Below are 12,381 nucleotides of genomic sequence, written 5' to 3' on the forward strand. Positions count from 1 at the left end.
TTGAAGCATAAATGACCATATTTTGTTGTTAGGGTTACTTGTCACCATTAACTTAAGTGAACCATTTTTGGTACACATACTAAAAATTTTCATACTAACAAATGATAACTCCACTGGGGAAGTAATTCAGAATTTGGTGACTTTCGTTTCAATTATTTTCAGTGTTTTTCCAGTTATTTTAGCCATCTCAATTTTTATTTTTAGATCTCCTTTTTTTTGGAAAAAAATTAAAATTATTTTTGTTGTGGTTTTGCATCTTTCTGCAGGTCACATGTACTAGTTGAGCGAGAGATAACACAATCTGGGTCAAATCTATCGACTAAGAGAAGTGGGGGTAGAGTGAAATTTTTGGCCCAATATTTGTACCCAACTCACTTTTCAGCCCATAAACTGTGCCCAATGCACTTGTCAGGTCAAGGTTAGTTTCTGCACTATGCAATTTTTTAGGGAAAAAAAAATCAAATTTTGTTGAGATTATTGTGTGTGTGTTGACAAGGGTTTTTTTTCTTTCCTGAGTCACCCCTAGGCCTATAGCCACTTAGTAGTTTCTCATTATGGAAGGAAAAATTCCCATAGGGTTTAGAGCGCACCTCCATCATTTAAGAAGAGAATTGTTGAGTTGAGGAGTCTAGTGTGCAACATTTTCAACCATTGTTTTCCAGTGTTTTTTCCACTATTTTGTAGTCCTTTTAGATAGGCTTTTACAAAAAAAATTCAATCTTGTGTTTCCTTCCCCCTTGGGCTTCCCTTATGTATCCTTGCCTTTGCAGCTTCTTGCTTGTCTTTTTCTAGCATTTTCACCTCTATGTTTTGTTGGTTTTCTACTCCATTTTCAACAAACTTCTTCCCTTAGATCCAAGTCCCTTAGACGTTAGATATTTTGGCCATTTTGTTTGTCTTTGAGTTGCTTTTTTCCCCTATTTTATTTTTCTACTTGATTGCCTTCTTGGGTGGGAAGTTGTGTGCTTCAATTTCTTTTTATTTTACTGCCCATTTTCAATATTATTTACAGTTTATGCACTTTATTTTCAATAGCATTGGCATCATCAAAACATGCTTAACTAACTCATACACTTGACACATTTTTCACACATGCACACCTTGAGTGAATGCGAAAATATTTAACACTACCAAGCCAAGACTTGAAACAATCCACCTTAATAACTTAACTCACATAGAGTAAGCCCACTTGGGCACTAGGGCCAAAACAATCTTTGTAGTTAGGTGTAGGATCGATGGGATAAGATTCCAAGAACACCCATTGATTGCTTATATTGAGACATAGAAACTTGACATATTAGGGAGCTTAACATCCTTCAACATCCCACGGTCCAAAGTTAGAGTCTGTTAGAAACCAGATTTAGAGGGGGTTAGGTTAGATCACGGTGTGAGCAGTTCTCCTTAGGGCCACCCAACCCACGGTAGGAAATTTCATGTCATGGTTGATCACCAAGAAGCTCAAGACTCGACCACCCACATGGGACAAAGGTAACCTTAATGGCCAATCTTAGGAAAACACCCTATAGGACTAACTGTGGGAAAGCAGTGGGTCCTCTACCCCATTATCCTCTAGACATCTTTGCTTGCGAGCGGTAGATTTCGTCAAATAAGAAATTCTTGAAAATCCATCTAAAATGGTAGAATTAGGACTTGTTTGAGGATTTAGATCACCTTTAGGCTAGAGGTCATTTTTATTTGATAGGACATTTTTGTTTTAATTAGAGTAGCATATCATTATATTTAGTTTACACTTGGCACCACTGCACTAGGTGTTTTCTTGTTGTTTGTTACTCTTTTCCCCTATCATCACCCTTTATTCTATTGAGTCATCTTTGTCTTGACACCATTGCGCCCCTTAGGCATTTTTCGTGGAGACTTTGTGGCCTTCACCCCTAGTTTCCTTTAGGACATCTTACTCCCTCTCGTCGATTTTGAACTCATCCTCCTAGTCCTCCATTGAGTCCTCATACTGACTCTAGTTCTTTTGATTCTTCCATTTCTTCCTCTAATTTTGCATCTTCCCATCCTTGTACTGTCACTATGTCAGGCACCAATGTGGGTGGTGGGAACCAAGGTGGTAACTTGACTTAATCACCTTAGAATAATTAAATAAATCACTATTTATTTATTATTCCTTATTTATTCCATATTTTATTTTTGAGATAATTGTTAAACCATTATTTAATAATTATTTTAAATTCATATTTTCCTTAATTCTCACAAAGTGATTAATAAATCATTTTTATTTGTTAATGTTGGCCCCCAACACAAATATGGTGACTCGCCCCCGAGTCAATCTGTTGGCACGAACATCTTGCTGCAAAGAACTCCCAATTCCACTTGCACCACTGCAACTTCAGTGGTACACTACACCGTTGCCTTCTTAACCTTCTTAACCTTCTCCACCAACTGCTCCGTTGTTGGTCTAGCGCTATCTGCCTGGTTCTTCTACTATTTTGTCTACAGTCTAGTCAACGTTTCCTCAATGGTGGGAGTGAGCACATAACCTTCATCTAGCCAAGGCCCCAATCTGGCCTTGAGTACTACCTCTCTACGCTACGCTACATCCACCTGTTCTTTCAATTCCTTTGCCTCCTGTAGCTTTTCCAATTTCTGTGTGATAGAGACGGTACGCGTTGTCGCTCTTGCCTCATCATACCACTGTTGCAATTCCCTCGCCTCAGTTGCTAACCTATACATGTTGGGATATTCCTAAAGACTAGTAAGTACCTCCAGCTACTTCTTGAAGAGCACAGTGCAATCTGCCACCATGGTATCTACTGAAGCAACTGCATTCTTGACAGTTGCCTTGCGTTGTTGTCTAACCTCTGGGGGAGTTGAAGGCTATGCTCTCAACTCGAGCTCTATAATTTTGAGGTTCAACTCAAGCCGAACCTTGGCCATCTTGGTCTGAGCATCACATACACCTGCAGCCAACTTCTGAATATTGGCCTCCATAGGAACCTCTTCAGGGATGTGCAGTTCCGGAACGGTTATGCACACCTCTACTACCACCACTACTGTGTGCTTGTTCTTCTCCTGGACCTTCTTCCAGGATTCTATCATGGATGTCTTCTCTACGAACAATTTTTTGTTGTTAACATTTTGCTCAATGATCACATTCAGTGCACGCTGCTCTCGGGCCCTCAGCTCCGCGATCACACCTGCCTATAGCACGTGAAGGAATTTGCTTGGGAGCACGGCCAAGTTGAGACCTTTTTTCCTTAACACAGCCATGTCAGCCTCTTTCTCCACACGTAAGGCTCTATCAGGTAGCACAACGGCCCAAAGATCCAAGGAGTGAACCATCTCCACTGTGCCAGTGGTCCCCAGCACTAAACTGGTCGACGTCGCACTGCCCTGCCCTACACTGGCCTACAGTTGAGTAGTTTGGGTCTGCAACTCACACAGACTCGTATGACTAGCCACAAGGCTTGCTTTTGTTGTTGCTTAAACTACTGCAGTAGTTTTGCGGTCGCATCCCTGACCTTATCCCCAATGTCATCTAAGTCACCTTCTATCAAGGTGATCGGGTCAAGCAACAACTTAGTATCCTTGGTCTTCTTCCGCGGCCCTTCTTTATCCTGCTTCCAATTCTGCTTCACTCGGAAGGGGTCGCTCTCCTAGTCTCCACCACCTCGTTCAAATTGCTCCTCTTCCTTTGTCTACGGTGAAGGAGACTTCTGACTTCTGCCAGAGTCACACTCTTCCTCATGTTCCTTCATGGCACACTCCGCTTCTGCTCTTGCTTTTTCCTCAGTCTCCTTTTTCGTTTTTCAGCCAACTGCAACATTTTCGATCGGGCCTCTTCCTTCTTTTGCTTCCCTTCGGACTTAATAAACCTGACCAACAAATCTGAGGCCGTGCACCACTCGGCTAGCCAATAATCTAGGACTGTTGCTATGGCATCATTTGTCGCAAGGTATGGGAGATCATACCATTTTTGTTCTGGGTCCTTCCGCGCCCAGATGGAGATACAGTGGAAGTCTGCTTTGAACTCTACATATCCCAACAACTGCTCAAAGACAGTTGGTGACAATCTTGGCTTGCATTTGATGGCCATATTGATGCTCATCTCCATCAAAACCTAGAAGACCTTTCTCTCGCGGACCTGCTCAGTGTCCTTCATGGCCCATAGTGAAGCAAACTTCACTGCTTCTGGTTAATCTGTCGCGATCAGAGGAAATTGACTATCCTCTGGCAACTACCACGCGACCAACACAATTGATAACAATAGCCATGCGTAATGGAACGTCTTGATGTGATCATGTGCTTCTCTGCAGTTCGCGAGGAACTCGCTGCAGAGGTAGCGCACCCAATTAAATTGTACGCCCTCCGCACACTGGGCAACTAATGAAACTACTAGTGTCGGCACCTCATCTATGCGACACTTCCACATTATCTTCCCAGCCAAGATCTGGGTGGCTACCTTGACCGCGGGGTCGGTTATGCTTGAAATTGAGTATCCACACGGCTTCTTGAGAAGCTTAAACTTGTCCTTCATTCGTTGGGCGAGGTCACGCTCACCCCACTTTTCCGCCAAATGCCTTGGTCGAATTTAGTCCTGAGTGGGGTAGCCGGGTGATCCTATGGATCAGCATATCAGTTATAGGGATTGGCTCTTCCAACCAAAGGCACCTGTCGTGCACTAATCACAACAACTGTTTTATCACAATCAAATTTATGGGCACATGGTGGTAGTGCGGTACACATAGCAGGTTTAGCAATCCAACCTTCTCCACCCCACGAATCCACTTCACCAGCTCCAGTACAGAGACACCCGAATCCTTATAGAATACCCTCTGCATGAAACTATCAGTAACCAAGTGGGGGAACCGCTTCCTGTCCACTAAGTCCCAATCTTCAAGTTTTAGGTGGGGGACGCGCGCCAAGCGCGATCCTTCAAACGCGATCTTTTCTGGCAGCAGGGGTGTATTAAGCATAAACTTTCCCTCGTCTGGGTCCTTTGGGATCTTCACCTTACCCTGGCACCAAGGAATGTATTATGGTAGCTTTGAGATAGGTTCTACACCCTCAATCTCCACCCATACCAGTTTCTTGGGCACCCTCATCGGATTCTAGGTTGACCCTCTTGCCTTTCTCCTGTGCGATGGGCTTCTCTTTCTTCAGGTGCTTCCTTGGCTACTCACGCACCGACTGTGTTTCTTTTTTTTTTTCTTTATTCATCTTAGGCCCCTCTCTTGTCGACATAGGCCTTAGCTTGGGTGTCTTTGGCATGTCTGCAGGAACCTCCACACTTACAACCTCAGGGGCAGCTCCCTCAGAGGCCATCGACCCTCTAGCACTTGCAATTTCCGCAGGCGCCAACATCAAGCTATTAAGGAGCTCTTGGCTTTCCTTAGGCAACCTGTCAAACACTGAACTGGCCACCAAAGCCTAAAAACTCGCAGGGTTCATGCGTAATTCATAGCTCGACACCTCAACTCTAAGAATGCAAAGTGTTTTTCGTTGGGCAGCCATCTGTAATTTATAGGTAAAATTGAATTCAAATCCGATATTTCCCCCAAAATCCGTTCATAAATGATATATTGTCGGTAGATTTTCAAAGATCTCGCATTTAAATTCTGCCTTAGATGTGCACCCCCTGCTCCTCTTAACCATTTTATCACTGTCAAATTATGAACAGTGACCGTAACGGTCACTTTCTTGCTACCCTCCGTGGTCTCTCCTCCTATAGTGCAACTCCCTTCGCACTTATGTTGATGTTGTGACATTCTTCCATTCCGTGCAGTCCCCCAATCCCACAGCCCTACAATCCAGGCAGTGTATTTTATAGTCTCACGCCTCCTTTCAATTGCCTGGAGCGCTAAGACTGTGCTTCCATCATATAGTCATCTGGTCAGATCCCTGGTGTATGTCTTCAATCGGCTGCCATTTACCTTTTCGGGAAATGGATATCCATTCAATTTCACCAATTGAACTGATCCACAATCGGTAATCTCTTTGATGACATATGGTTCCAGCCAATTCATCTGAAATTTTCCCAGAAATTTTTCAAACTTGTTGTCATATAATAAAACCAAATCGTTTACCTTGAAGGTGTGCATTTTGATGTGTCGATTGTGCCATGCCTTTTTGCACTCCTTCTAAACTTGTTGATGGAATCCAGCCAAAAATATATCTTCTTCAAGCTTTGTCAGTTGCGCGAGCCTCTCTTCCAGGGCTCTGTGATCCACCATTCCTATGAACACCACTATGCATAGACTAGGTACAATATACTCCATTGGCATCACATCTTCTATGCCATAGACCAGCCTGAAGGGTGTCTATCCAATCAGCTTCTTACAAGTAATTCTGTAAGCCCATAGAACCGCAAGTACGCGTACGTCCCAATCATTCCTTTGTACATTGCAAACCTTCGTCAATGCAATCTCCAATATCTTATTAAATGCTTCAACTATCCCATTAACCTGCAGGTGATATGGTGTGTTGTTTTGATGATAAACTTGGAATTCCTCTGTCAGGGTGCTGATCGTTTCATTAAGGAAATGTGTACTACGATCGATCATCAAAATATTCGGGCAACCAAACCTATTCAACACATATTCAAAGAGGAACTTCATTTTTGTTGCCCTTGTACAGTCCTTTACAGGTTGCACCTCCGCTCATCTGGTCAAATACTTCGTCGCGGTGATGATATACCACACACCAGCCTTCTTTCATGGAGGCTGAATCGGGCCTACAAAATCAATTACCCATTTCTTGAATGTCTATAATGACACTTGTAATTCAGAGGCAGCTCATCCCTCCACGATGGCCTACCCGTCCTCTGACATGCATCGCATGCCTTACAATAAGACTTGGAATCCTTATGCAATGTCGGCCACCACAACCCGGCGTGTAAAATATTTTGTGTTGTTGCTTTTCTTGCATAATTTCCTCTCGCAGATCCTCCATAAGCTTTAGTGAGGATGTTGTTTCGTTCAGACTCAAGTACATAACGTCACAGAATTTCATCCGAGCCCATTTTATATAAATGTCCCATAATGATAGAAAAGCTTGTCGCACGCACCACCAACTTTTTTTTTTGTTGACTATTATACCCATCTGGAGTCATCCCCGTCATGAGGAAGTGTATGATATCTGCAAAGTGATTGTCATCTACGTGCACCGCAAAGAGCTGCGCATCAGGTAGTCTGTCCTCCAAATTAGTAGGATCCTCTCCTCTTTCAATGCGCGACAGATGAAACTAGTCCTGCATTCAATCAGAGTGGCTTCACAATGACTTCGAAATCATATTCTTGAAAATGCAATAGCCATATGCATATCTTTCACCCCAACATAGGCTTTTTAACCAAGTACTTCAATCTAGAATGGTCAGTATACATCTTAAAGTGTCTACCTAGCAAGTAGTGTGTGAACTTCTGGAGCGCGTACACCATAACCAAACCTTTGCACTCTATTGTTGAATATTTCTTCTCAGCTTTAGACAGCTTCTTACTTGCAAACGTTATAGGGTGATCCAACTCTCCCTCACCGGCTTGTGTTAGTACTATCCCGAGCGCAATACATGACGTGTCCACATGCACATGAAATTCCTTCTTCCAATCTGGGAAGAAAAGTTCGGCGTGATGACCATATTTTCCTTTAACACATCTAAGCTTCAATCACACTCTTCATTCCAACAAAATGTAGCATCCTTCTTTAGCAGCTTCTCCATCGGCGCAGTAATCTGGGCATAAATCTTGATGAACTTTCTATAATATCTCGTATGCCCCAACATTGTGCGCAGCTGTTTCACACTCATTGGCACCTCCAAATCAATTGTAATTGCTATCTTAGCTAGGTTGACCATTAATCCTTGTCTACACACCACATGGCCCAACAAGATTCCGGAAGGAATGCAGAACAATAATTTCTTCAAATTGAATTCAAATTGATACCTTCACCATGTATCCAAAATCAAGCATAGGTTGGCTACATGGCGTTTCACCAACCCAAACACTATCCAATCATCAAAGTATACCTCCATAAACTTGTGAATGAAGTCCTTGAACATCGTGATGACTATGAGCGAGAAGATTGCCAGCACATTCTTCAGTCCAAATGGCATTACAGTATACTAAAATCATCCCCATTCGGTTTCGAAGGTTTTCTTACTTCTATCCTCCAGCGTGATCTTGATCTAATGGTACCTTGAGAACCCATCAGTGAAGGAATATGATTCATGTCCTCCTACATTATCCAACACTTCATCGGTGAACAGAGTCGGAAAAGGATCATGTACGCAAGAGTCATTCAACTTCCTGAGATCTACGCATATCCTTATTTCATCCTTCTACTTCTTTTCCTGAACTACTATTGGGCTTACCCAATTAGAGTCTTCCACTAGTTCAATAATACATGCCGCAAGCATTTTATCCAATTCTAATCTAACCATTTTTGTATACTTTGGATTGAGGCAGTAAGGCCTTTGTTTGATTGGCTTCACGTCCGGTTTCAACGTAATTTTCATAACTCCTGGGTCCCCTATTATCCCCTTCAAGTCTAAGAACTTCGTAGGGAACAAGTCCTAGTATTCGCGGAGCAACTCAACAAGCTTATCCACCATAGCATCATCCTAGTAGTCCCCTATCTTCGCAAACTTCGGCTCCGCCTCTATCCTGATGTTCACTTGTCTTATTTTCAGTGGCGTAGTGATATCTAGGTTTTCTATCTGCGGCCCCTCAACTTTGCGGTGTCCCTCTATTTCTGGGATATTAATGTTCCTCAGATCCTCATCTTCCTCTTTAGCAATCACATTGTAGCACTCCAGTGCGTGGCATAGTTGGGTGGTCCAATCTGGTTGAATCAAATCCAAGGGATCCTGTGGTATTCTGAAGATCGATGCTTTGACCTCCTGCAACGCTTCATCAATGCACTTAAATCCATCTTCAAAGTTGAATGTCATCAAGAATCCCTGTCTCAAAATATCCCATTCATCTGTGCCATGGCGGAGCTCTATCTCCAAGTACTAATTCATAGGTATTACATCCAAGGTGTGACAGAACAGATGCACCCACTCTGGTTGTAGTTCTGCTCCATAAGCATCAGTACATTTGGCTAAGTGATCACACGGATCACTCCTTCCATCGTATTTCTCTGTCAACCATACCTTTGGGCAACCAGACCATACCTTCATCATTCCTCTATATTCGTGTCATCCATCAAAGTTGTCTTTATGTGTACCCCACCATCTTGCAGGTGTAGCGCGTAGTACCAAGTCCAAGGCTTGGAAATGATGCTTCTCTAGCACTTCCCTTTCAAATGTCTAAAAATTTATCAACGTCAGTTAAATCATCATAGTAAGGCAGACTTCTTACCTCCGATGATACGCAGCACACAATTTGGTCATCATGTTGCATCGTAGCGTAGATACTTCATGCAATATATTCTTCCAATGTTCTAATTCCTCGTCTGAGTTTGATGTGCAAGAGCTTTCACGGTCCCATTCAAGACTTCCATCAACTGTCGGATTCACCCAATATTGATCTCACACTGTTATCTTATAAATTTGGTCCAAATCGTCATCACTTTTGTAATCACGGACTCATTCAGTATAGCGTGATCCTTCTGCAGTGACCAACAGTACTACTACGCGGAGCTATTTTCTTTCAAATGACATTGTCCGCTTCTTCAAATAAATCACCCCTTCATGTTGATAGCCCAGTCGATCCCAAGTAGCGCAGTGTAGAGATTATTGTCATCCACAATCTTTATCACTTCAAAATCGTCCAATGCACTCACGCCTTCAATATCGACTGTCACTCCCTGTAATATTCCCATGGGGATAATCTTTTACTGATTTTCCATCCTCAATTGAATAGGAGACTGTTGCAGTGTAGGTCTCGCCATTCTCTCCCATGTCTGTTTAGGCAAAACATTCACATTAGACCCTAGATCCAGAATGAATTGGTCCATTTCATATTCTCCTATCTGCACGGTGAGTCTCATCTCCTGCCCTATTCTTGCCTTATTATTACCAATCTTCCTGACTACACACAGTCCGTCAAAAGCATTTTCTTTCTCGATACACTTATTTATCAGTTCTTGTAATCCTTTTATAGCCTTACTATCGCGCAGCAGCTTCATACAAGTCTCCAAGAAAGTGGTAAGCATAGAAGGGTCCATCTCTTCAGCTGGATTATCCTGACTTCCTGAGGCAGATGCCTCTGCGAAGCTTTTCTTTGCTTCCATGAAGCTTTCCTTCACGTGCTCCAAATCAAAGCCAACCTCCTTTTTTGGAGATTTGCGAACCCATTCACCTTATTTAGGCTTCTTCCCCTTGTCTTCGCCAGTCGTCATTCCACTTCGCAGCATGATGTTCACATTAGGATCCTCTTCGTGGGGTTCAACCCTCATCATTTGTAGATTATGGGTAGGCTACTGAGGTTGTGCCCCTTTTTCGCGTATCTTAGCTAGTACTACAGGGTAGTCTTCTGTCACGTGGTCAAACTGAGTGAAATATCTGCACGACAAGTGCATCAGGTTTGTGCTTTCTCACACGTAGTATCCTAATCCCCCACAGTTGTAGCAAATCACCTGTCATCGACCTCTACTAGGTCCTCCTCCACCTTGGCCTCGCTCTTGCCCCTGAAATCCTCCTTGTGCTCCCCCAGCACCTTGATCCAGAGGTAGAGTTTCTACCTGCACTTTATATGTGGGTGTTCTATCCATCATTAGGTCATAGCTATGACAGTTACGCTCATCATGACCCACTGATTGACAGAAGTTGTAGAAGAGTTGTTGCAGTGTATGTACAAATTTCTGCAGTAGGTGACAATTGTCTGTCATAGGTTTTCCAGCCACCTGACAAATATCACACCATAGCAAGAGCCCTAGACTTGGCCATGTTTGAGCTTCCAGCCTCAGAGGCATCAGTGCTACTGCTAAAACATAATTCACGAAGAAGGGGCAGTGATCTTTGTCATGCCTCTGGATTTTACATTTCAGGCACCAAACTTCTTTGCGAACCTCTAGTTGAACTGCTCTATCCTTCTTCAAACTTTAAAACTCTAGGCAAAGGTTCTGAAACTGCACGTGAATTTGATGAACTCCCAATTTAGCATCTTGCATCGGCATCTCATGCAATCTCATTGAAATCTCCAGGGCTTCCACCTGGGTCCCAGTCTTTTGCTGTGATAAAGCAACCCTCGGATTGAGGCAAAATTGAAGCCACAAACCATTTGTGGTGTTGCCCATCTGTAAGATTCATGTTGGCTTCGCAGATCGTTCACTTCAATCTCTGATCCATATCCCAGGGTATCTTGCCAAGCTTCATCATGATCTCCTCGAATCCCATGATTGATTGAGCTTCAGACTTAGGCCTACTGAACTCCTTATTTAGAGCAGTCTGAATATCTGCTAATGAAGCCATCAGGTTATCAATGTAGTACTTCATGTACCATGTTAGCACGTGTTCATGTAAAGTATTGACCAACATTGCTTTCTTCATTTGATCATTTGTTATACCCTAATGCTCCCATACGTCCTTCATGATGAACCAAAACTAGTATGGGTCCTATGTTCCCAAACCCTTGAAAACGGGCAACTTTACTGAATTTTCCATATTAAACGGTGGCGGAGGTGGTGGCGGTGTGGGCGAAGGTGTATGTGGCAGAGGTGAAGATGGAGGTGGTGTAGGTGGATGGGGTATTTGCATGAACCCTTGTCTTATCAATTGAATAGCGCACTATAGAGAAGCCTGTGTTACTTCCTAATCATCACTTAGGGAGGTCCAATCAGCGAGCTATATTCAGGGCCTGTTTTCCCTATGTCCTTGAATATCTTTCCACTTCACATAGCTCCAAACATCAAGGTAGTTGCATAACATTCTTTTCACACAAGAGCATCTTAAACTAAGTATTTAAAGACCTTAAATACTTACCTTGCGGTCCCTTGAAGAAGCGGTGCTCTACTTTGTTGTAACTAATTGAAGTATCGACCACGAACTCTGTCACGAATCCTCCTATGATATGATCGAGCCAGTGATCAACAGCGTGTGCGATCTTATCTTCCAAGGCTTCCAATCTCCATACTAACTCCAGGGTCCACACTATCAGACTGTCAAGCCTCCACCTTCCTTGGTCGTCTTCCAATTTAGTGATCCACTCATATAATTCAACCGGGAAGGAACATAAGAAGATTTTGTGTATCTCTGTGTACAGATATCTATCCAACCACTGTTCTTTCGTCAATCGTGGATTTATGTTTTCTTGCGCCATGAATTTGTGGATCTTTCTATCCAACCAGTCTTCAATTTCCTTCTTAGTTGGATTCCAGTGATGCGACATCACACATCCCTTTATGCAGATCCCAGTGCCGACAACCAAACCATTTTTTGGCTTAGTGGGCCCTGACCCAGGTTCAGCATTGATTATC

The sequence above is a fragment of the Pinus tabuliformis genome, chromosome X (assembly GCF_031772625.1).
Source record: "Pinus tabuliformis cultivar Carrire ecotype Pingquan chromosome X, CPIR1, whole genome shotgun sequence".
In the NCBI taxonomy this organism is placed as follows: Eukaryota; Viridiplantae; Streptophyta; class Pinopsida; order Pinales; family Pinaceae; genus Pinus; species Pinus tabuliformis.